The sequence below is a fragment of the Rhinoderma darwinii genome, chromosome 11, assembly GCF_050947455.1.
Source record: "Rhinoderma darwinii isolate aRhiDar2 chromosome 11, aRhiDar2.hap1, whole genome shotgun sequence".
NCBI lineage: Eukaryota > Metazoa > Chordata > Amphibia > Anura > Rhinodermatidae > Rhinoderma > Rhinoderma darwinii.
The window spans coordinates 20,892,481-20,919,569 of NC_134697.1; the positions used below are offsets into that span (position 1 = coordinate 20,892,481).

General features: G+C 42.5%; 2 protein-coding genes across 2 annotated transcripts in view; one reads left to right on the forward strand and one right to left on the reverse strand.

The window, feature by feature from the left end:
- The window catches only part of INSYN2A (inhibitory synaptic factor 2A), a 54,859-nt gene extending 50,535 nt beyond the window's left edge, over positions 1-4,324 (reverse strand). Inside the window, exon 1 of the mRNA XM_075843125.1 lies at positions 4,010-4,324. The gene's annotated coding sequence lies outside the window, so the exon portion shown is untranslated. The remainder of the gene's footprint in view (positions 1-4,009) is intronic.
- DOCK1 (dedicator of cytokinesis 1) overlaps positions 1-27,089 on the forward strand; it is a 362,037-nt gene that overhangs the window by 194,279 nt on the left and 140,669 nt on the right. The window lies entirely within an intron of this gene.

A 27,089-nucleotide genomic window follows, 5' to 3' on the forward strand; every position in this document is an offset into this window, starting at 1 on the left:
TTCCTGATATATCCGTTATCTGTGATATCACATAGGTCTGCACAGTTCTCCCAATGCACAACGCCTTAAGCTCTGCTACATCTGTATGTATGTCAGGAGACTTATAGAATTAAGTATATTTAATTCTATGTTCGTAATATGGATGGAGATATCCTCTTATGCACAGCAGATTTGTCCAGTAAATCCACTGAAAGTTCCCTAAATTACTGATAACAGAGAACAATACCTGCACTTGTGCCTATGTTATAAAGTGATATTCCAGGAGACCGCATATAATGCAGCGTTTCTTACTGATCACTTTTTTTATTTTTATTTTTTTATTTAATCAATGGATTTCTCTAAAAGGTTTATTCACCTGTGACTGTTTTGGTTTTGCGGCTTTTTTTTAATTTATTTTTTTTTTCGAAAATTGCAGAACTATTGCGTTTTTCACACAATTTTGCTGACTTATAGCATAAAAAAAATGTCAAGACCGTTTTATTTTGGCTCTGATATTGTGTTCTCCCTCAGTTCCATGCCTTGCAGTACCGTTCATCCTGAGCCAGCTGTTTCATGAACTAGAATATAGCCAGAACTGCTGTTTTTCTTGCACAGGCAGCGCAGCAGGAGAGAGGACGCAAGGGTGATGTAACTAGCTGTAACTTTACAGATTAAAATGCCATTTGGGGTTGAATGACAACCTATATAGGCGCAGTTAGGGCTTGTCCACATGTAACGGAATGGCGGACGGAAAATACGCAGCAGAATACAGTAGCAGCAAAGTGGGTGAGAATTAACAAATCTCATCCACACGCTGTGTAATAATTCCGAGCAGAAGTTCACTTGCGGTGCGTATTTTCCGTACAGCAGCATGTCAATTCCTGCTGCAGAAAGTGGACTGAATTGCTGCGTTTTTCAGAGGCGATGTCTCCATCTAACAGACTTGGAAAAAAACGCTGCAAAATCCGCAACATTTTCTGCATTAAAAAAAATGCTGGAAATTGTGTGGTTTTTCCGCAGCGAAATTGCTGCAGAAATTTTTCGGCAGCAATTCCAATAGATGTGGACAAGCCCTTAGGGTATATTCACACGTGGCAGATTTGTTGCTGAATTTTCTACGACTGAAAATCTGTTCCATACATCAAAATGGGATGGTTTCTGCAGCAGGTGCATGCATTTCTGCAAGCTCTATTCAGATGAATGGGACAGTTGCAGCAATTTCTGCAACCAATCTGCCGCGTGTGAATATTCCCTTAGTGCTTCTCCCCAGTATCAGTCACTATTGTAGTAGAGCGAAGATTTAGAACTTTTGCATATTTTGGGGAATGCCATCAGTGACCCCTTAATTCACCTATGGTCATCGGCATTAGGAGTCCCCGGGAAGCAGTCCAGGTCTCCAGTCATCATTCGACTACGACTACTGACTCACATTGTACATGTCATGTTGCTGCACACACATGAAGTCCGGGTCAGTGGAATATATTGGCATTTCTATTTCTATCAACAGAGCAAATATACATCTATATTTTAGGAGATTAGCACGTCTGGTTTGAATATGGAAGTAGTACCGTGCATTCATCCAGTATAGAAATAAATGACTTTGTCAAGGACACAAGCTGCAAAAGCGTCCAGAGACAAATCCATGCAGTCCAAACTGTTTCCTTGGAAATTTGTACCTTTATTGCCTTTTAATTCTTTACAATTGTAGCAGAGCTGAGTTTGTCATTTGGTACCTTGATGCGTTGCGAGTGGTTTTACATACGACTGCAGGTAAACCTACTGCATTATCGCTAATCACAGTGATGAGATGATGCAGCCCCAGTGACCAACACAGTTCTACTACATCTGTAACCTACGATACCCACCATAACCTTCTTACATGGCCCATGTTAGGGTCCTAAAGAGCCAGTAAAGATCCGCAGGGTGGAGGGTGAAGTCAATTTGCAGAGAAGTGTCCCAGTTTGTTTATGAAGTCCTGCCAGCTGCAGTTTTTAACTTCATTATTAAGTTGTTTTTTTCTTTTGGAATTGATAAATTCTGGTGAAGATCTAAACCTTTTCGAGATGCTTCAGTCTGTCCGTGAGTAAAGTGCCTGCCACTTACACACCCGGAACTGCAATATCTGCATTGCCGAGAATACTCCGGGAATACGCCTGAAATGTGATTGCTAATCTTTCTTTCTTTCCTTTTTCTTTCCCCCGTGTGTGGCAGCAATGGAGATAGACTTTCCTCCACCGTGACCTTGCTAAGACTCTGCTTTAAATGATGGTACACTTTTATGCGTCATAATATATTCCACATCTTGTTCGCCAAAATGACCTGTCGCAAAAATGCAAATGCCACTGTAAGTTATGTGTGCACATAAAACTGCTACTTGGCAAACATGGGCAATGGGGTCCCGGCCAAATTTTGTCTTTTTTCTATTTATTTTCTAAAATCGTACTAGTTACACTGTAGATATTGTGTGTATGGAAATATACATAGATTATTATAAAATTCTGTTTCATAAATAAATATATATATACTCCAGAATTGCATAATATGATACATATATTTACACACAATGCATTCATGTAGATTTACTTTCCAAGCAGCTGCAAACGCTTATTTGGCTGGATACAATACATTTAAGTTAATAATTATAAAAAAATATATATAAATAGAAAAAAAAATAACTATGTTCCCGTTTATATACAGTCTGAGCATAGTTACACTTATTTGACCCTCATTAATCCAGAGATGTCGTCTATGTAACTTGTTTGCTCCGGGTGCTTTGCTGCTTGGTTATAAATTCACAAGCCTCAGTGTTTTACAGGGTAACCTCCAAAAAAAAAAAAAATTTTATAAATATTTCAGAGATGTATCTGCATTCGAAGACTCTTTCATGTCTGGAGGAAGCACCGTGCCTTGGGAGAGGAATCTCGGGGCAGGGAATTCTTGTGATGCTGGTGTAGATCATATATGGTTGGGGAATAAACACGTTGTAGGAGACTAATGACATTCCTGGTCATGTGACAAGAATCTGTACCTATGGATAGACCATGGTGGTGGCCAGCTCTCCAGTCTGTAACCTAACCCTAACCTTTGTCAACCCCCAGACCTTTGTATATGATAAGTTATGAGCTTTGCTCCTGACGTATCTGCAGTACTAAATCCTACATACATACTGACAATGCAAATAAGCTGGCCGGCTGCCTGCAGATCACCTATAGCGATAGACTCTTGTATTTGTATTCTCCCTATGCCTTCGGTGGAGATGGTCAGATTAAATTGGCTCATTGAGTATTCTGGGGAAAGTAATGGAAGGAGCCACTGCGCCTATAGGGATTACTCCTCCATAAAACACCACTCCGACTAGCTAATTTGCTCTTAAATATTTGATCTTGCTGGTAAGCACTTACCAATCTTCACCCTTCATTATAGCAATATTTTCAGCATTACCTTAAAGTCGGCCGGATGGCACCTGACAATGGCACCGTGCTGCCAGCATAAGCAAGTAGGCATTCACCCCACACGTCCCAGGAGCAAGCCTATCTTTATGCTATTATAATGCATTGACATATATCACCTGATAGAGATATTTCAAGCTTAGGAAATTATATATATAAAATCTGCTGTGTTCCCCATATTCACATCACAGGACTTAAATCAATAAAGTACATGACATCTATTGCAGATCTCTATAAGCAAATACCATTCTGCATCACAGAACAACCACATAGCCCAGACTACTACGTAGCTTCCCATATGCTGTGATATTACAGCTCGGGCATTCGAAATTATACTATTGCAATCGATTTATGAAGGAAATGCAATAACTGAGTGGATGCAAAAAAAAATATTATATTTACCCCCCCCCCCCCCCCTTCCCAATATGGCAAATATTCACCCTATATATCCGGACAGCGATGAATGTCAATATTGACGTTAATCAAAATATAATGAGAAAGAAGAAGCTAAAGCAGCAGCAGATGGACGTCTCAATATTACCGCAGCTTCGTCCAGAGGGTCGTACAGCCGGAGCGCTTACCTTTATGTATCCTTAAAAATAAGTAAATGACTGTGAAGTTCTCCTTTGAGGCATTTCTCTGTGATCAGTTCTGCAAGCCCACTGTTGAAGGATGTTCTGTGGTTCAGCATCTGCTGCAAGATATTCCTGGCAATCTCCTTGGCTTCCTGAGAGTTGATCGCTGTGATATTAAAGCAGTTGACTTGGGTTATTAAAACTTCTTTGTTTTTAGGACCTTTTTTTTTTTTTTTCCTCTTTTTTGTCTTCTGAAAAGGGGTGAAAAAAAAACCTGGAGGAATGATTAGAGCAGAAACACAAACGCTGCTTCCATCTCGAAGTCGCCACTCAAACTGCATGAAAACCATAGAGATTTTTGCTGTAGCATTTGCAAGGGAAGGAGTGCCACCTTGTGTCCTGCCAAGTGAAACTCTCCTCATATTGGCTAAGTTGGCTGTGAAATTCATTACGGCATCTTGAGAACGTCACGTGGATTTGTGCATTAAAGTTCTTTTGCCTATAGATCTTGTAGTGTTATATAGATTTATTGACATTTAATCGACTTAGTTGGTGGAGGGAAGACAAGTTGTTGGAAATTTTGGGGATTTATTATAGGGTTGTATCGAATCTTTGACCAGGTTTGTTAATGAAATTTTCTAAATTATTAATTAGCCATTTAATTATTATTTTTTTATTATTATTATTATTACTATTTACTTTTTGCATTGAATAGTTTTTAGTGGTATTTAATAGCAGTTTATATATTACATTTTAATTAAGGTTATGATGCATTCTAAATAGTCCATGTTTACACCATCGGAAGCCGGTTTGTATTCATCATACAATGGATGTGATACTGCGTCCTGGATTTTGTTAAAAATGGAAACCAGAATACCAATGTGAACAGAGCCGAATAAAACCGGCCATACAGGAGGCAAGTTTTCTGGAGATTTGCCCAGTATTTTGCATCTTCACATTGTCGCACTTTCTGCTCCTGGAGGACGGGAGTTTGTCTCGATCACATGTTGCAGATCTCTTTCCAATGTGATTGTGTTTTGAGAGAGATATAGATATATATATATTTATTATGATTCTCTTTTGAATCGGAACAACCACAAATTAAATTCTATATTTCCCACGATATGATCGGGTCTACCGACCGCGTTCATTTTCCCTGACGATAGTGAACTGAAACATTTTGAAGCCGGGCTAATCAATGAAACGGCCAGTGGTCCGGACGGTCAGAACTGGTAAAAAAAAAATATTTTCATAAACGATCTGAAAATCAGTCAATAGGCCGGGTTCAGACCCCTTTCTTTTCAAAACTGGCGAGGTAGATGTGAAAACTGTTAAAAACACAATCGTTTTGTTGCATGCAATGTAAATATTTTTGGCACAATTTTGCAATAGAATTCTGTAAACTAAAAACTGGAATCGAACGACTTTATTGCAACTACGTTACATTTTAATTTTTAATTTTGCTAAAAGATATATTTATTGACCCCCTCCCTCCCGCATACACATACCACATTTTTGAAAAGTTGAAATAACAGGGGCACCACTTTCAAGTTGAACTCTGAATTACATACAGACAAAAATAGGACCTGTCCTATAATTTTAGGGACAGACCACGGATCTGCAAAAAAAAAAACAAAAACCTGATATGTGCATGGCCCCATAGAAATAAATGGTTCAGTATGCTATCCGCAACAACAAAAAAACGGATGGGACACTGAACAAAACGGTCATGTGCATGGAAACCTTAGGCACATGTAAATGCTGGTACTTCCATACCCACTCCAATATTTAACTTCTCTATGCTCCCCAATAATACCTTTTGTAGGTGGAAGCGGCTAAATTTGAACATTCTCTTTTTAAAAGGGTTGTCTCACTAAGAGAATCCCTTTCCATATGCTCTCTTTGGGTATATGGACATCATAGATAAGGACGCCCTGCTCAGGACCACCCTCGACTAATCATGAGACCTACAGAATTCCACACTTTCCCAGGTAAAGCATTAATTGGCACCTCCTGTCGTTACAACCATCAGCACCAGTATTAAAACCCACAAAGTTGTAACTTAGTGAATCCGACGTCCTCCTTTGCCTGGTTGTGATGTTGGATTTAATGAACAATCTTCGTTAGAGACTCCGGCTACTGCTAATTAGCGGCTTCTGTTAGCTTTGCATTTACCCCATTTGAACTCTTTAAAAACCCGCTATGGTTCAGATGATGGAGATGTCCACTGTCTGCATTCATCAGCTTTTGGTTGCTTAGCAACAGGTAAAGAAATGGAGTCTTGGTAGAATTTGGCTCCGAGCACATAAGAAACCAACGGTTTTTATTTTTTCCTGTCTTGAGGATCTACAGTCTTTCTTAAGACTGGTGAATCATTGCTGACCAATATTATAAGTGATTGTCATATAATATAAATAAATATATATATATATATATATATATATATATATATATATATATATTATAAATAAAATTTAAATATCAGATAAATATTTTATTCTTTTTATTAGCATTGTTTAGCATGCTATAAAATAAAAAGTATCAAAAGTAGTCGTTTTATATTTGGACATTGCACCCACTTTGCTGATCTTCAGAAGGGCTGCCCGGTGTGTATATATTGATCCAAGTTAAAAAGAAATATTCCTTTAAAGCAATGAAAAACTTTTAACACCATTTTTTGTTTATGTAATATATTTATGCATATATTTGGTGATCAGCACTTTTCTAGTTTCCAGTTATTAAAGGTTTCCCTTTGTTTCTGTTTTGCAGCTTCTATGTATCCACTGTACATAGAAGCTGCATAACACCGCTGTCAGCCGAATCCAACATTGAGCTGGACTGATGGCTTATCTGACAGCGGCTCCTGTGTGCCTCTGCAACCTTCTCTAACGCTACGGCCGGGTTTCCACGTAGCATAAACGCTGCAGAATTTCCGCAACGGAAAAAATGAAACCGTTAATAAATTGACCTGCAGTGTGGAATTTAATTTCGCAGCATGTCAATTTATCTTGAGTTTTTGTTGACTTTCTGTTGTGGGTTTACCCCTTCAAATTCAATGGGAATGCAAATCCTGCAACAGAAAGCCAAGTATTACGACTTTTGTGGTGTAATCGCAGCAATTCCGCATCAAAAATGCCCCAAAAAACATACTTACCCAGAACTCCCTGCTTCTTCCTGCAGCATGGCCTCCTGGGATGACGTTGCATTCCACGTGACCGCTGCAGCCAATCACATAGCCTGCAACGTCATCGTAGGCGGCCGGACTACTTGCAGAGAAGACAGTGGGCAAATATGAATTCCATTGGAAAAAAATCGCACCACAATGTGGTGCGATTTATTATAAATTTTTGACGGAATGTACTGCGGGTTCCAGGTCGCTTCGTGATTTTTATGCTGCATAGCCAACCCGTGCAGTTGAATGTAACTGTTAATTTCTGCAACAAAATCGGACGCGTGCGACTGCACCTTTTAGGGTACGAACACACACGGCGTATTCTGGGCGGATACACTGTCAAGCTGGTGCGTTTATTCATGCATAAATTCCGCTTCATAAATTATCGCACATACTTACCTCCTCCTTCCTCTGACGTCCTCTCCAGCCTCCCTGAATGATGTTGCAGGCCATGTGACCGCTGCAGCCTGTGATTGGCTGCAGCAGTTACATGGCCTGCAACGTCATCCAGGAAGGCCGGACTGGAGAAGAAGCAGGGAACTCTGGGTAAGTATAACTTTATTTTTTCTAACTTGCGATTTTTGCTGTGATTCTGACGTAAATATCGCAACACACACACAATTATTCCGTTGCGGAAAATCTGCAGTGTTTACGCAGTGTGTTCCTACCCTAATACTGAATAAATCAAAGTTGATCAACTTGAATTTTATTAGTCTAAGGCCGGGTTCCCACGGGTCAGATATGCTGCGTAAAAACTGTCCCTACATACTCTGGCACTGTCCAATCAGTGACGACCATGTTAGACTGTGTTGGAACACGCCCATTGACAAGGGAAATGGTAACACCCAGTTCTTACTAAAACGGACACGTCAGTAGAGCAGACGGGTCATTTTTACAACCAACAAATTTAAACTAATATGTGAAAATTAAACGTTTAGCGATTTTGTAATTTATGTATAAGCCTGCCTTTTCTCTAGGGTGTGTTGATGTCCTCTCTGCTAAATCTGGTTCTGTCAGATCACCATTAATGCCAAATGTCAAATGACCCTCTGTCTAAGGGTATGTTCACACGACTTATTTTTAGCCATTTTTCGGGGTGTAAAAGCTGAACGATTCCAAACATCTGCCCATTGATTCCAATCAGACGGGGCGGTTTTATATACGGCCGTTTAAATAAAGGTGCGTAAAAAAAGGCACCGTAAAAAGAAGTGCATGTCACACCTTGAGCAGTATTTTTATTGTGTCAATAGAAAAAGCGCCACAAAAAAAACTTTTGTGGTTTCAAAAACGGCTGAAAATCAGAGGCTGTTTGTTTTCCCTCCGTATTTTACAGCTGTTTTTAGTTCAGCGTGTGAACATAGCTTTACTTTGAACACCACATGTTCCTTTTTTCCATCAGACGCAGAAAAGATTCAGGAGCCTCCTCTGAACCATTTTAGGTAGATTTACAACCTTCCTGGACATCAAATACCAGTAATAAGGTTCTATAGCTCGCAGATACATGCAGGATTGCGGCTGATCGGGATGGAGCATAACGAATTAGTAGATTAGTAGTCGTATGTAATTATCTCGTATAATCTGGATATGAATTTTTCACATTTTACAAAATCTTTGCTTGCATGTACACTACCGTTCAAAAGTTAAACATTTTGTGTTTTCCATGAAAACTCACACTTATATTTATCAAATGAGTTTCAAAATTACTAGAAAATATAGTCAAGACATTGACAAGGTTAGAAATAATGATTTTTATTTCAAATAATAATTTTCTCCTTCAAACTTTGCTTTGGTCTTGGAATGCTCCATTTGCAGCAATTACAGCATTGCAGACCTTTGGCATTCTAGCTGTTAATTTGCTGAGGTAATCGGGAGAAATTTCACCCCATGCTTCCAGAAGGCCCTCCCACAAGTTGGATTGGCTTGATGGGCACTTCTTGCATACCATACGGTCAAGCTGCTCCCAAAACAGCTCTATGGGGTTCAGATCTGGTGACTGCGCTGGCCACTCCATTACAGATAGAATACCAGCTGCCGGCTTCTTCCCTAAATAGTTCTTGCATAATTTGAGGTGTGCTTTGGGTCATTGTCCTGTTGTAGGATGAAATTGGCTCCAATCAAGCGCTGTCCACAGGGTATGGCATGGCGTTGCAAAATGGAGTGATAGCCTTCCTTATTCAAAATCCCTTTTACCTTGTACAAATCTCCCACTTTACCAGCACCAAAGCAACCCCAGACCATCACATTACCTCCACCATGCTTGACAGATGGCGTCAGGCACTCTTCCAGCAGCTTTTCAGTTCTGCGTCTCACAAATGTTCTTCTGTGTGATCCAAACACCTCAAACTTCGATTCGTCTGTCCATAACACTTTTTTCCAATCTTCCTCTGTCCAATGTCTGTGTGCTTTTGCCCTTATTAATCTTTTCCTTTTATTAGCCAGTCTCAGATATGGCTTTTTCTTTGCCACTCTGCCCTGAAGGCCAGCATCCCGGAGTCGCCTCTTCACTGTAGACGTTGACACTGGCGTTTTGCGGGTACTATTTAATGAAGCTGCCAGTTGAGGACCTGTGAGGTGTCTATTTCTCAAACTAGAGACTCTAATGTACTTGTCTTGTTGCTCAGTTGTGCAGCGGGTCCTCCCACTTCTCTTTCTACTCTGGTTAGAGCCTGTGTGTGCTGTCCTCTGAAGGGAGTAGTACACACCGTTGTAGGAAATCTTCAGTTTCTTGGCAATTTCTCGCATGGAATAGCCTTCATTTCTAAGAACAAGAATAGACTGTCGTGTTTCACATGAAAGCTCTCTTTTTCTAGCCATTTTAAGAGTTTAATCGAACCCACAAATGTAATGCTCCAGATTCTCAACTAGCTCAAAGGAAGGTCAGTTTTATAGCTCCTCTAAACAGCAAAACTGTTTACAGCGGTGCTAACATAATTGCACAAGGGTTTTCAACTGTTTTCTAATCATCCATTAGCCTGCTAACACAGTTAGCAAACACAATGTACCATTAGAACACTGGAGTGATGGTTGCTGGAAATGGGCCTCTATACACCTATGTAGATATTGCATTAAAAACCAGACGTTTGCAGCTAGAACAGTCATTTAGCACATTAACAATGTATAGAGTGTATTTCTGATTAATTTAATGTTATCTTCATTGAAAAAAAACTGTGCTTTTCTTTCAAAAATAAGGAAATTTCTAAGTGACCCTAAACTTTTGAACGGTAGTGTATACCCATAACTGCATATGCCTGATAAATCAGAAGATGGCAGAGGCCCGTAAGTGCCCAGCCCACAAATATGATAACACCATAATATTTATACTCCTTCATGAAACTACTATCCAGTTCGGAGTTGCCATTTTTGACCAAGCCCTTGGCATATGTCCAATTAGGGCTTGTGAAGGCAATATAGGGTGGGGGGGGGGGGGGGGTAGAGTCAGAAGTGGATCCAAAAGGAAGGAAAAGTATAAAGACAAGACTGATGCATCTCCCTTGTTTTGTGCCCACTTCTTTGTTTGGCTCAAAAAATGGAGCCAAAAGCTGCATCAAAACTGCATGTGTGATCCTAGCCTAAGGGATGTGGAGGTTGCATTCACACCCAAGCCCTGGCATGACCCAAAAGGCTTCTCTGCCCCGTACTATAAATTATAGATTGTTGGAGACCCTTTACACGTTTTGCATTGAAACCGAGTTTATGTTCTGCCTCTGGTGTCTGTGAGTTACATGAACACCTAGGGATTTCATTGCTCATAATCTATTTCTTTCCTTAGGCTATATACAGATGGACGTGTGCAAAATCGGCCATGTAAAACTGACGTTTTTCACGTCCGATTCGCACTTGTGCAGGACCCATTTTCACATATCCCTCATAGACTTGAGTCTATTGAGGGATCTGTGAAAACGGCCTAAAATAGGACATGTCCTATGTTTTCCACTGGCCCTTCACACGGTCCGTTAAAGCAACAGCCGTGTGAATGGCCTCATAGAAATACATGCAGCCGTGTGACGGCCGTTAAAAAACGTCCGTCACTCAGACTATTAATACGTATGTCTGAATAAGCCTTAAGGGTGTATTCTCAAGGTGAGGTTTTTCCGCGTTTTTTTGCCGCTTGGCTGAAAACCGCACTGCAAAAAAACATGCTTTCACCACGATTTGCTATGGTTTTGCAGTTCGCATGGAAACAGCAGCGCATTGTGGTAAAAAAAAAAAACCACTGTGTGAATACACCGTTCACCCGGTGTTGTGTGTCCCCTCCCCCCCCAGCAAAAACAGCTGATTGCAGGAGTTTCAAAAATACCCCCCCCCAATGATCATCTATACACCAGGGAAACTGCCGAAGTGTTTGTCTAACGCGGACAATCCTCTCTAATGCATTTGGTACATAGAAAAAAGCTAAAGTTGTATTTACTTGGCTCAATTCTTAGTCACCTCTGGGTTAATATCATTGTAGCCGAACTTATTGCGTCCTTTCTTTTGCAAAGCAAGCAACGTCCTGATATCTACACAAGGTTTTTCCAACTTCTATTGCTGCAGTGCAATTTATATTTTAATACGAACCTTTTAATCAACCCATTTTTCCTTTTATTTCTTCCCGTAAAAGTAGAAAAAAAAAATCCCTCTAAGTGATTATTGGCCACTGGCCAATGAGAACGCTGCGGATCCTTCCCTGACTTTCTGGCAAAATCATATTTCTTTAAAAGTGCAAATTGAAACCGATGGAATCTGATTAAAACGGCGGCAACAAATAACATCCCGATGGTAAAGAAACGGCTGCTTAGAATGAGTTTTACCAGGATTACTTTCCATTCTTACATGATAGACAATAGACGTAAAATATTAACATGGCGGCGAATAGTAGAACACAACGTCTACGTCCCCAAACTATAAAGATATGGCATGTGATGTATCAAGTGTGAAATCTTCACAACTCCTGGATATCGCCCGGCGTAATTGCTTCTTGTGTTCTGATAAATTGTTCAGTAATTGCTCAGAGAAACCATTTTATTTGTTTTGCAAAGTAGAAATGAGTCTCGTTGCCTTGTGAAGAAAGTATTCGAGCAGCCGCCTGCTGTATCTGGTCCCCTAATAACTGCGCAAATGATACGTCCATCATGATCACTGAGAATTTGGATACGTCGCACTAAAGATTACAAATAGGGTTATTTATCTGCCACAGATTCTTCCTGTATAATTTTTTGCTAAATGTTATATATTGAAGCAGGTTTACATCATTATTATTAGATATTTTTTCCCTTCCCTACTTAGTTTTAAGATATGACTCTAAAGGAGAACACCGGTAAATCTGTATTACGTCTCCTCTGTGATATTAGAGATGAGGCAAAGAGCTCTAACTCAACAGCCCCAGATTTCAAGGGAATGAAGGAATAAAAGCAAAAAAACGGGTGTCTTCCATGCGCTACTGATCGAGGTAGTCATCCATATCATCCAATATGTGAAAAGTCGGAGATTAGTCCGTGGAAGAAGGATTTATTGAATATCACCAGTGATATTCAATAAATCCTTTTTCCACGGACTAATCTCCGACTTTTCACATATTGGATGATATGGATGACTACCTCGATCAGTAGCGCATGGAAGACACCCGTTTTTTTGCTTTTATTCCTTCATTTCCTTATTGAGACTTCATAGTCTAAGTTCTCAAATCGGGTCCTATGCTGCAAATCTGATCCTGACACCTGCATTGTGAAGCTGCCCACATCGTGGAGGCTATCGTTTTTTGGAATTTGTTATACTGGATGTTATGCTCCCAGCATAACTGCACCAGGTGAGCCATTTTCAGTCTTTGTTCACACGCTGCTCACCACAGTGTCATGCACTATTGTGCGCTTTGTGTTTTTTCTATCTCCTTCCAGATTTCAAGGGGGCTCATATATTGTATATTGTTTGGGAGGGGGATTGTGAGTAAAGGTATGTTCACACGCAAACTCAAAAACGTCTGAAAATACGGAGCTGTTTTCAAGGGAAGACTTCTCCTGATTTTCAGAAGTTTTTTAAGCCACTCGCGATTTTCGCTGCTTTTTTCACTGTTTTTTACGGCCGTTTTTGGAGCTGTTTTCTATGGTCTATGAAAAACGGTTCCAAAAACGACTGAATAAGTGGCAGGCACTTCTTTTTCGCGGCCGTTTTTTTATGCGGCCGTTTTTCAAAACGGCCACACAAAAAAAATGGCCTGTCAGAACAGAATGCCGTTTTCCCATTGAAAACAATGGGCAGATGTTTGGAGGCGTTCTGCTTCCGATTTTTCGGCCATTTACTGCCCGAAAAAACGACCGAAAATAAGCCGTGTGAACATACCCTAAGAGTCCTGTCTGTCAGCTGTTCTTAAAGACTATGTACACCTTTTGAAAACCGTTTTTTTTTAATCATAAATAAAAGTGTATCAGTGTGTTTGGTGCAACTTTTGTAATTTTTAGTTTTTATTAAAAATTATTTTTTCTTTTTGAGATACAGCTGCTTTGTATCCTGTTTACAGAGCAGCTGTATCTTGGTCTGAGATGTGAATCTATCAGTTCAGCCAGATCCACCGTTTATCGATCTTAGATGTGATTGGTAACCGCTCGATCCTGCGTGTCAGAGACACACAGGACCCGCTATCACTGAACCAGTCTGTCCCGCGGACCTGACCAATTCAGGTCTCAGCACAAGATACAGCTGGTCTGTATACAGGATACAAAGCAGCTGTATCTCAAAAAGTAACAATAATTTTTCATAAAAAGTAATTACAAAGTTGCACCAAACACAGTATTTTTTTTTTATTTTTTTTAAATTAGTATAGTTTTCAAAGGTCTACATAGCCTTAAACCAATCAGCTTTGCTGAGTCCATTCTCAGAGATACCGATTGGCTGGCTGACATATCCCCTCACAATTCTCCTCCCCAATTTCCAATTTCAGCTGGATGCCAACCACAGTATTCAGCACCACCCCTTCCTTAAACTTTGGTACTGGGTGATGTATAGCGGAAACATGGACAACCCCAATAATATATGAGCCATCTTGGTGATCAGCTGTGTGTGTGTATATATATATTGTGTGTGTGTGTGTGTGTGTGTGTGTGTGTGTGTGTGTGTGTCCTTGAGTCACCCTCTACTGTCATGTTGATTCTGTTTCGCTGGATTGCTAGACTGATTTCTCATGCAGACTTCTGGTAAAGTTGGGTCACCGCTTCTGCGGGAGTGATGAGGGCGGCGGATGTATAGAGCAGTGCTAGATATCTATACATTGTATGTATTTCTTACATGATACAGGGTCATTATTATTTTTTTTGTATGTTCAAGTTTACGACAAAACTTTGTGATTTGGGACATGTTTATACTTTTCTTTTTTCCCGTTAAGTGTTGATTTGTATCAGATCTGAGCACTTTATTCATGGACTCTAACAGTTAATTAACCTCCAGTGACCTCCAATTAAGCTGGGCATTCAGTCTACAGATTCAATTGTACCTCGCGCTAAAATACAACACTGAGGAGTACAGGCGGTAATCTTCTGCGTGTGGTTCCTGCCATATGGCTTACTTACAGTTCTGTATACATGTGTATTAGGTGTATTTCATCCATGATCACATTAGTACTCACAGGATAATATCGTCTGAAGAGGAAAGCTATGTGTAATATTTAAAGGGTATGTCCAGGACTTTAAGTGATCCTCCGGTCCTGGGACAACATTTTTAAATATGTTGGTATGTATGGAGTATTATTACCTGGTGCCCTCCAGCTGTGCCCCTTTGCCATAGATTCGTCGTTTTAGGTTCCCTTCTGTGCTGTCGCAAAATGGCTGCTGTGCTCCTTAGACTACAAGTCTGAGACACTCCCGCTGTTCTTGGAATGGCTAGAGCTGCTCATGTGAGAAGTTCTGTCCAATCCGTGAACAGAGGGAGTATCTTAGACTCAGTCTGAGAAACGCTGCCATTTTGAGACACAGATGGGGCCCTAAAACGGTGGATTAATGGCCAAGGGTACAACTGGAGGGCACCAGGCAATAATACACCATATACAGTACCCCATCACATTTATCATTTTGTCCTGAGACCGGAGTGTCGCTTTAAACGATGATGGCATCTCTGACCACCAGGACCCCAGCCAATTTTTAGAACGAAGGGGCTGCAATGCTTTATGGTTTATCCAGACACAGCGGCTCGTCTGTATGTACGGTTGCATCTGGTACCGCAGATGTTTCTGGTACACCATATTCTAATTACAGCTCCTCTTGGCCAATCAGAAGCTGTAATTCGCTTACGGTCTACACTTTTTAAATGGCGCTCTGAACCCGCTGAATCACTTTATAAAGGTCAGATTTAGATTCTCTCTATTAAAGGGGTCTATTTGATGACCGATACCTTTTAATATGCCTAAAACTGTGAAACAAATTTGCAATATTGTGCCCACCTGTTCCCATTGCTTTCTGTTTACCAGCTGTTCGCGATGTCATGTCACATGATCCATTTGCGGGAGGTGTTCACACCTGAAAATGTAACATGCGGATTTCACCTCTCACAATAGAGCAGGTTAATGAAACAAAACCAAAAAGAGAACACTTTTTTTTTTTTCTTGTCTCTTCTCAGTGCACTGCCGCTTATAGTTACAAAAAAAAAAACTCAAAACCATGCGGACTGAGGTCTGTAAGCCATGCTGCTACAGAATAGAGCATGAGTGGCATTATTTTAAATTATTATTTTTTTTTTCCAAAACCGGGATGGAATCTCATAGGGAAAGGAGAAAAATTAAATCTAATATTGTCTTGCAATTACAGTAATTAAAATTAAAAAAAATGAGGTGGATGTGAACAATACTTGCAGAAATAAGTTCTAGAACCCGTATTCCGAGCATGTGATTCCTGGCTCGGATTTTAAAATGTTTGCCTTGTTACCATAGAAACAGATTGTCAGAAAAGAGGCTGACTCGTATGTATGTCTATGGCTAGCATTCGAGCTTGCAATTTTATAGACTATGCACAGTCTGTCTGTTCGGCCGGTTTAATGTGACCGCATTTTAGTGTCTGCATTGCAGCCGTATAACCTGGACCTCCCGTGTTTCTACAGAACCGAACACCCCCCCCCCCCCCCCCAAATATCTATTGTATAGAGAGTCTGGTGGCTCAATGGTTGACACTGCCACCTTGTGGCAATGGAGTTCTGGCTAGTGTAAATTTGCTCAGGGTCCCCTTGTTTTCTCCTACACTACAACAGTAGGTCCAACAGGTTATTGCAGAAAATATGGTTTTACAAAGTACCAGTCTGAAGGGGTTAAATACTTATGCAAGCCAGTAGTGGACATGGGCACAGACAGTCCTGGCCCCCAAAACAGTATATGGCCCCCTTGCTCTCCGTATGTCGCTTTAACAATCCATCAGTAAGGCCTTATTCAGACGACCGTGTTTTACGTCCGCGTGCTGTGCGTTGAAATAACTGACCGCTCACGGACCCATTCAAATCAATGGGGCTATTTACACATGCCTGAAACTCCCTGCTTGTCCTATTTTAGTCAATTTTTGCGGATCACGTTGCCCATTGAAGTCTGAGCGCGTGAAAAATACGAACGGCACACGGATGACATTTGTGTGCTGTCCATGGTTCACGCACCAGTTGCTAAAATGATGATAAAAAAAAAAAACACATGAACACGGATACCACACTGAAAGCACACGAATACCTCACGGAACTGAAACGCCTGAAATACGCACAGTTTTTTTGCAGATGCAAAACTGACACGCTCGTCTGAATAAGGCTTTAGTGTGAGCCATAAAATGTATTCCCTCATTCATTTACATGCAATTGAAGGGAATTTTCACACGCAGTAGAAAAAAAAAGTCTGAAATTACGGAGCTGTTTTCGCCTGAAAACCGCTCCTGATTTTCAGACGTTTTTGTAACAACTCGCGTTTTCCGCTGCGTATTTTACAGATGTTATTTGAGCTGTTTTTCAATGGAGTCAATGAAAAACGGCTCCAAAAACGTCCCAAGAGGGGACATGCACTTCTTTTTCGCGGGCGTCTTTTTACGCTCCGTATTTTGACAGTGACGCGTAAAATTACACCTCGTCTGAACAGAACATCGTAAAACCCATTGCAAGCAATGGGCAGATGTTTGTAGGCGTAATTTGAAGCGTAAAACGCCCGAATTATGTCTGAAAATAGGCCGTGTGAACATACCCTAATAGGTAGAAGTATCTGCTTTATGGTGACCGTTGGCCCCTCACCTACTGAGCCCCTGTGCAGCTGCACAGGTATCACCAATAGTATGTCCGCCCCTGATTCAAACAGCACTTATTTTTTCACTTTTTTTAAAATGTGAAAAATCATGGCTTGTGACTTGGATGAAATGTTCTTGAACAGCATGCAATAAAAATGCTATGGAACAATCTGTGTTACTTGCAATCCAGACACATGGTACGGTCGTATAACAGTTTATTGTCGAAATTACTGCAAAACATTTTTTGCCTCAATTTTCTAGCAATAAATCACGATTTTCCAAAACTCTGTTATTGACCTTTAAGTGTCACTAAAATAAGGGAAATAGGCAAATCCGCCGTTAATTTTTTATAAAAATCCAGGACAGAAATCATCGTCTGAAACTTGGATTTTAGCCGCAGGTTATTTTCAAATTGATTGTTAGGCCTTGTTCACACTGTGCTAAAAAAAAACTATGCGTAAATGTCAAAAACGCTTTTTAAATTACAGGCCTTTTTGATGCGTTTTTGTTGCCTAATTAGGACTTCCATTGACTATGGGAATTAGGCGTGTTTTAGAATTAACCTGACACAACTTTTTTTACACAACGCGTTTTTAAATGCGTGTGTAAAAAAAAAAAAGGCGTGTCGTATGCACTACAGTGCGCATTCCCATTGATGCCAATGGGAAGCTTGAAGCATCCTTTTTTTGGTGTGAAAAATGCATAAAGTACACGCTGTGTGAACAAGGACTTAAAAGGGGTTTCCAGACAGTAAAAATTGATTGCCTATCCTCAGGATAGGCCATGAATAGCTGATTGGTCGGGGTCAGATTTTCAGGACCCCTGCCAGTAAGCTGTTTTGAAGTTGCCCCAGCAATGGTTTGAGCGCTGCTTCCCCTTCATTTCTTCTGGTTCACTGTGAATCATCGACTCATATTTAGCGGCGATTCACAGGTTTTGCAGCCTTTTCTCCCATTCACTTTAATTGGAGAAAAGGCTGAGATATCGCCTGTGAATCTATGCTAAATGCGTGTCGAATGTTCACAGTGAACAAGTAGAATTGTAGGGGAAGCAGCGCTCGTACGAGTTCTATGGCCCCTTCAAAACAGCTGATCGGCGGAGGTCCCGAAAGTCGGACCATGACCCTTCAGCTATTCATGGCCTATCCTGAGGAGAGGCCATCAATTTTTAGTGGCTGAAAACTCCCTTTTAATGGCCGCACGGTTTTGCAGCAGTCCACAAGCAAAAAATCGATGTAACCATTTTATGAGAAGACAACGGTCCAGGTGAAAGGATCGCACGTAACACGGTCTAAAATAGGTCATGATTCTTAATCAAGCGCAACCGATTTCTTTGCATTAGTCAATTATGTACCATTCTGCACTTCTGCCTAAAACATATTTTCCAAATAAGGCTCAGTGGTTAAAAATCCTGCTCCCGGGCGCGGACATCTGTCAGACGTTAGATCCGGGTTTGTGTGTCAGTGAAGTGGTTTGTGCGGTCTCGGGAGGGACTCAGCTGTGTGTGGGGTTTGGTCATTAGAATTATATAAACCGAGCTGATTGATATTTTGATTGCAGCTCAAGTCATTTTAATTAACATATGAAACGGCTCCTTTGTTTTGGCATCGAGGGGTTATTACTTTTATTAAGAGTCTGTGTTTTCATGACAATACTCGATGCCATGAGCCTAAAATGTTTTGTCAATTTATCAGCTATTGAACAGAGTGTTTAGAGGGATTATATATTTTTCCACAAATCCTCTTACAGGCTATGTCATTGAATAATTGTCATCCAAGATCTTTTCAGCGATGATTTAAATTGTCAGTGCTCCCATTAATGTGTTTTGAATTGAATCTTCACCTTTTATCATCAATTTGTTTTTAGGACCAAAATTCTGTGCTGATTAATTTCTTAATATTTTCTATATAGCGGTTGGAGCTTTGTTTCACTGATACAGAGTTCCAAATGCTCTGCAATATACTCACTGCCTGCAGCCACCACTAGGGGGAGTTTCCTGCATCCTGATATTAAAGAGGCTCTGTCACCAGATTTTGCAACCGCTATCTGCTATTGCAGCAGATCGGCGCTGCAATGTAGAGAAGAGTAACGTTTTTATTTTTAAAAAACGAGCATTTTTGGCCAAGTTATGACCATTTTTGTATTTATGCAAATGAGGCTTGCTAAAGTCCAACTGGGCGTGTTTAAAGTAAAAGTCCAAGTGGGCGTGTATTATGTGCGTACATCGGGGCGTTTTTACTACTTTTACTAGCTGGGCGCTCTGATGAGAAGTATCATCCACTTCTCTTCAGAACGCCCAGCTTCTGGCAGTGCAGACACAGCATGTTCTCGAGAGATCACGCTGTGTCGTCACTCACAGGTCCTGCATCGTGTCGGACGAGCGAGGACACATCGGCACCAGAGGCTACAGTTGATTCTGCAGCAGCATCGGCGTTTGCAGGTAAGTCGATGTAGCTACTTACCTGCAAACGCTGATGCTGCTGCAGAATCACTGTAGCCTCTGGTGCCGATGTGGCCGACACGATGCAGGACCTGGGGCAGGAAGTGAGTGACGTCACAGCGTGATCTCTCGAGGACACGGCTGTGTCTGCACTGCCAGAAGCTGGGCGTTCTGAAGAGAAGTGGATGATGCTGATTGGTCAGCATCATACACTCCTATTCCTAACGCCCAGCTAGTAAAAGAAGTAAAAACGCCCCGATGTACGCACATAATACACGCCCATTTGGACTTTTACTGTAAACACGCCCAGTTGTACTTTTGCAAGCCTCATTTGCATAAATACAAAAATGGTCATAACTTGGCCAAAAATGCTCGTTTTTTTAAAATAAAAACGTTACTGTAATCTACATTGCAGCGCCTATCTGCTGCAATAGCAGATAGGGGTTGCAAAATCTGGTGACAGAGCCTCTTTAACCCCTTAAGGACGCAGCCTAGTTTTGGCCTTAAGGCTCAGAGCCCATTTTTCAAATCTGACATATTTCACTTTATGTGGTAATAACGTGGGAATGCTTAAATCTATCCAAGCGATTCTGAGATTGTTTTCTCGTGACACATTGGGCTTCATATTCGTGGTAAAATTTGGTCGATATATTCAGTGTTTATTGGTGAAAAATTGCAAAATTTAGTGAAAATTTGGAAAAAATAGCATTTTTCAGAATTTTAATGCATCTGCTTGTAAAACAGATGGATATACCACCCAAAATAGTTACTAGGGGGGCGTGGCCAGCAGTCGATGGCGCCGGTCGCATAAACTGAGAGCTCCGCGCCCTGCCACGCAGATCCAGCAGCCTACAGCGGGGAAAGGTGCCTCATATGGGGAAAAAAAGACCCCAAGGGTCTAGACTCACCCCTGCAGCACAGCACCAGGTCGCCGCCGCTCCACCAACGATCGACGGCTACTTTCTTCGGCGGCAAGCCATGCCGCTCCCTCAGCCGCAGCCATCTTGGACAGCCTCGTGTCAGAAGGAAGGGGAGATGTCCGAGCAGGGAGAGGAGACAGTGCCCCACGTACAGGGTAAGCTGAATAGCCGGATGGCTAAAGTTCACCCTCCCAGCTCCCCTAAGCTGTCCTCCACCTCGTCCTGTGAACAGCAGGGAAGGGGGTCCCCTATCCCAGGAGCAATGGAGGCCAGGCCACGAGGAGCATCAGCTCAGTCAGAGGCCCCAGTACACCTGCTTGAACCACCAATGTCACAGCCCTCAGCACAAATGGCCCTACAGATTTGGCCTGCACCTAAACCTCAACGGCCCACGATCCAGCAGCCGGGGAGGAGAGACGATCTGGGGGATACACCATTTTTGACCCCCTATGCCCAGGCCCCTGTATATGCCTCAGATTCTGACCTGGAGGATTCAGCCTCACTTCCTTCAGATGTGCCCCCTATGTGGAGGGAATGTTTCTCACAGTTGCCCACTAAAGAGGACTTTAAGAGTATGATACAAGAAGTGAAGGCAGCTTTTCGTTCAGAATTGGCGGGGGTGTCGCAGCATATACAGCAGATTGCTACGAGGGTGGAGGCTCTAGAAGATGACCACGATGCCACTAGGCGCCATGTCTCTGTGATACAGTCTTCAGTGTCCTCCCAGCTGGCGTCCATTAGAGATATGCAACTGCATCTAGAGGATTTGGATAACAGAGGTCGCCGTCATAATATAAGGATAAGGGGCATACCGGAGCCCTCGGGGTCTGAAGATCTTCCCATCGTGTTAGAGACTATCTTTAACGACCTTTTGGGAGCACCCCCGTCTAATCGGATACCGCTTGACAGAGCGCATAGAGCACTGAAACCAAAATCCATTACATCTCAGCCCAGAGATATCATCTGCTGTGTCCAGGATTTCCGCACTAAGGAGGACATTATGCTTAAAGCCCGTCAGCGTAAAGACCTGGAGTATGCCGGTGTGCCGATTCAGTTATTCCCGGATCTCTCCTGGATTACGTTACAGAAAAGACGTCTGCTTCGTCCGCTTCTCGCAGCCCTACGGGACCACAATATTCTTTATCGATGGGGGTTTCCGTTCTCCCTTACAGCCCGAAGAGATGGTGTTTCTGCAACCCTGAGGTACCCAGGGGATTTGCCTCATTTCTGTGACTCCCTTGGTATACCAACGCCCAAGATGCAGAATTGGGAGACTCCTTTGCCGCCTTCGTCTCCACCTCCAGTCTGGCAGTCGGTCCGAAATAAGCGGAGGACCTCTCCAAGACGACAGTCTAACCGAAGTTCACCAAGACCTGATTTGAATTGATGGACGCTGCGCAGATACACGGCACCTCCGTAATATATGTGAAGGAGCCTGGTCACCCATACCAGCTGCTCCCTTCGCCAGTTGCACTATCCTAGGCTAAAAATGCATTTAGGATTATATTTCTGATTTTATGTTGCTTCTCTTTAATTCATTAACGTAAATTGTGGCAGGGCGCGATTGCCCGGGATACACTTGGCTCTTTCACCCCCTTTTTGTTTTTTCTCGGCCTGTACGTATTTATACGTACTTTTGTACTAGGTTCCTCGACTGTTGAGACCCGACCTCCTTTTTTGATAGGGGTAATTTGTTTTGCAGTTCTCCCTCTGTTTTTAGAGAGAGTTGCAAAGGGTAATATTGTATTACCAGTTTTCTTTTGCTTTAATATCACCCGCCCCAGGGTATAGTATTCTCCCTGGTAGTATTTTCTGAGTGTGTTTGAAATTCATTGATCTCATGCATTTCTCTTTGTTCTCACTGCAGATATGTGTATTGTCTCCCTGGTACGTCTTTACCCCAGTGTCTTTCCCTCCCCTCCTACTTTCATCCGAAATAACACTTGAGACGACAGTGAATCCTCCAAGAAACTCCAAGGTAGAAGGACGCCGTAGAACACTGCTTGCTTTGAAACCGACATGGGACTGGCCCCGACATAACTGTGAGCTGTATACATCCGCACTTTCCACATCATTCTTTGCTCTTTCATACATCTTTGACCATGGTTAAATTTGTCACACTTAATGTCAAGGGTCTCAACTCCAATGTGAAGAGACGCTTGCTTCTCAGGGAGTTGAAATCGCTTGGAGCGGAAGTTGCTTTTCTGCAGGAAACACACTTAGATTCATCCGGAACTTTCCAATTTGCCCGAGGGGCGTATCCTGCTGTGTACTCTGCCTCGTCAGGTCGCAAAAGGGAGGGGGTGGCCATTTTGATAGCAGCTTCCTGCCCCATACAAGTTCACACCTCACATCTAGATCCGAAAGGCAGATATGTTATAATAGAGGGGACTTTGCTTGGACAGCCCATTGTTTTATGTAACGTTTACTCTCCTAATACCGCACAGATTCCATTCCTACGTAGACTCCTTTCTAAACTCCAGAAGCTTCCTAGGGGGGCATGGCTGGTGGGAGGAGATTTTAATGTCCCGTTCTCCACGTCCATGGATAGGGTCTCTCTTACACACGCTACTCCGACGCCCACCCTTACAGGACTTTCTACACGTTTTAGGCAACTAATTAGAGAGCACCAGCTCTATGATTTGTGGCGAGTGGATCACCCAGGTGATAGGTCCTATACCTTCTTCTCCCATACGCACAGCACTCATACACGCTTAGATTACTTTTTTGGTAATGTCCCTGCCCTCCGTGCGCTCCAGGGGGCGAATATAGACCCCATCTCTTGGTCAGATCACGCACCAGTTTCTGTGTCCCTACAGATAGGGAAACCAAATACGAGAGTATGTCATTGGCGCTTAAACGAAACTTTGATTAAGTCCCCTGCTCTTAGGGACAGCCTGGCCGGACATATGCGGGAATTTTATGCACTTAATGAGGGATCGGTTCCTTCAGTATCCACTCTTTGGGAGGCGCATAAGGCGGTGATGAGAGGGCAATGCATAGTAATGGGATCTAGATTGAAAAGAGACTCTCGGGCCAAGCGGGTGGCTCTCCATCGGACAATTACTAAGTTGGAGAGAGAAATGGGGATTAAACCGGCGGTCCCGACACTACGGAAATTGATAGAGGCTAGAGCACAACTCAAGGACTTAGCTATGAAGGGGGTAGAAAAGTCATTACTATACACAAAAAGGAAATATTACGACAAAGGTAATAAGGCGCACTCGCTTCTGGCCAGACTATTGCGGGATCAGGCGACTGTTCGTACTCCACAGGCGGTTCGGGATAAGGCGGGCATACTCCAGCATCACCCAGACACGATAGCCACACTTTTTCATGACTATTATAAATCCTTATACCACCTGCCAAATACCTTACCACCTGATCCGGCTCGTCGGAGGGAAACGCTGCAAGCATATCTCTCTTCCTGTGCTCTCCCTAAACTGAAAGATGAGGAGCTTTCATCCCTGAATGCCCCGATCTCTGCGGAGGAATTGTTTGATATATTGAAGGACCTCCCTAGTGGTAAGGCCCCTGGACCAGATGGCTTTACATATGGGTATTATAAGACCTTTGCAGAGATCTTGGTTCCACGGATGGCTTCCTTATTTAATGAATTCCTACAGGGTTCTCCCATCCCTCAAACATTCCTGCATTCTCATATCACGCTGATCCCTAAACCGGGTAAAGACCACGCAGAGTGCTCCAATTACAGACCCATAGCCCTTCTGAATTCGGATCTAAAAATTTTCACCCGTCTTCTAGCTAATAGACTCAATGTTTGGCTCCCTTCTTTGATTCACAAAGACCAAGTGGGCTTTGTGCCTCTTAGGCAAGGAGGAGACAACACACGAAGGGCCCTTGACCTCATTGATGCCCTCCAAAAGCAAAAGGAATCGGCGATCCTTCTTAGTCTAGATGCAGAGAAGGCGTTTGACCGCTTGGGATGGCCATTTATGTTCGAAACTCTAAATTCATTTGGGATTTCGGGCCCTTATTTGACAGCACTGCGTGGTCTCTACTCCAAACCGACAGCGACAATTAAACTCCCACACTCCACCTCCCCTCCGTTTCAAATCTGGAATGGTACACGTCAGGGGTGTCCCCTATCCCCACTTTTATTTGTGCTATGCATAGAACCTTTAGCAGCTCAAATACGGAAATCCAGGGATATAGCGGGGGTCCAGATACAAGATAAAGAGTTTAAGGTTTCCCTGTTTGCAGATGACGTCCTCTTGACTATCACTAAACCTCATACCTCCCTCCCTAACCTTACTACAGTTCTCCGTAGGTATGGGAGGCTGTCAGGATATAAAACTAATGCATCTAAAACGGAAGCGCTCCCTCTTAATGTCCCACACCAGGAGCTCCAGCTACTCAAACACAACTACACCTACAACTGGAAGGAAACCTCCCTGACTTACTTAGGAATTCAACTCACTCCCTCCTATACGTCGGTTTACAAGGCTAATTTCCCCTCTCTGTTTGTAGAGCTACGTCAGCTAATGGCCAGGTGGGATCCTCTTCCCATGTCATTTTTTGGGCGCATAGCAGCGGTCAAAATGACCTTGCTCCCTAAATTACTGTACTACTTTGAGACTTTGCCGGTAGCAGTACCTATGAAGGAATTGCGGGCCATGCAGTCTTCTATCCTCAGGTTCATATGGCATTCCGGCAGACATCGAATTCCGAAATCAGTTTTATTATCGGGTCGATCTGCGGGTGGGCTATCGGTCCCTGATGTGGTGAAGTACTACTGGGCGGCACACCTCCGTCGCATACCCAGCTGGGTGTCTTTAAGGGCGTACAATAAATGGACCGAAATAGAGAAGCTATGGATGGCCCCGGTCCACCCAAACTCCCTGTTATGGGGTGACCCACTGGTAATGCCGACTGCATCTTTATTGGGTCCCATGAGATTTCAAAGGGAGGTGTGGGAAACCTGTAAAAACCGCTTCCATTTGGCATCGGGTTGCCCGCCCTTGACTTCGGTACTCTACACTCCCACTATTCCGGGGGGCACTACCTCCCGAATAGTCCGATTGTGGACGGGAATTGAGGTATTTCACCTGGCTGATATGGTTGATCCCCACACGCAAGAGCTTCACCCGTTTTCATACTTTCAAAAACATCATAATATTCCCTCCGCTGCGTTCTTTCACTGTCTTCAGGTTAGACATTACATGCAGCAAACTTTTAGATCCACGCGGGTTACTGCACCTACAAGCTTCGAAAGGTTATGTCGGTATGCTACCACCACTAGGGGGCTTATCTCAGCCATTTATGCATTATTGCTATCCCCGGAGGGTTCCCCTCCGCCTGGGCATAGATACATGTTGAAGTGGGAGGCCTTACTGAATAAATCCATCCCGCTCTCATTGTGGCAGATTATTTGGTCGCAAGCAGCTAAAACCTCCATCTGCACTGCATATAAGGAAAACCAATATAAAATCCTTATGTTTTGGTACCATACCCCTGCCTTTCTGCATAGCTTCAATCCGGGTATTCCGTCGGATTGCTGGCGATGTAGAGGTCAGAGAGGTGATCTGTTCCATATTTTCTGGAGCTGTTCACTGGTACAACAGTATTGGTTGGAAGTTAAGAACTTGGCATTGGCGGTGTTGCAGCAGGATATTCCCTTAGACCCTCTTCATTACCTCCTAAATGTTCCCCCTAGGTCTTTGGGGAAATCACCAGCTCGACTCTTTCGACACTTTCTCACAGCCGCTAAGACGTTGATAGCATGGAAATGGAGACAGACAACCCCTCCCTCCCACATCGACTTAGTAACTAGAATTAGGGAAATACGTACAATGGAGCATATGACGGCCTCTATTGACAATGAACTGGACAGGTTCAAAGTGGTGTGGGACCCGTGGGACAAGTATTGGATACAGGGAACTCAAGATTAGGTGGTAGGTGGAGCTCCGACTATCCCCCCCCCCCCCCCCTCACCCCCTTAAACCCCTGTGTTTTTTCCCAGATGTTTTGTCTGTCTATTGAAAGTTACTGTCTTACTATGTGAATTGCATGGCCCTTCATGCTGCTCTAAGTTATATGTATATTTTTGAAAAATGTTCAATAAAAACACAGTTGAAACCAAAATAGTTACTAGTTCACACTTCCTATAAGTCTACTTTAGATTGGCATCGTTTTTTGAACATTCTTTTATTTTTCTTGGACGTTACAAGGCTTAGAACCTAAACAGCAATTTCTCATATTTTTAAGAAAATTTCAAAATCCTTTTTTTTAAGGTACCTCTTGAGTTCTGAAGTGGCTTTGAGGGGCCTATGTATTAGAACCCCTGATAAAACACCCCATTTTAAAAACTAGACCCCTCAAAGTATTCA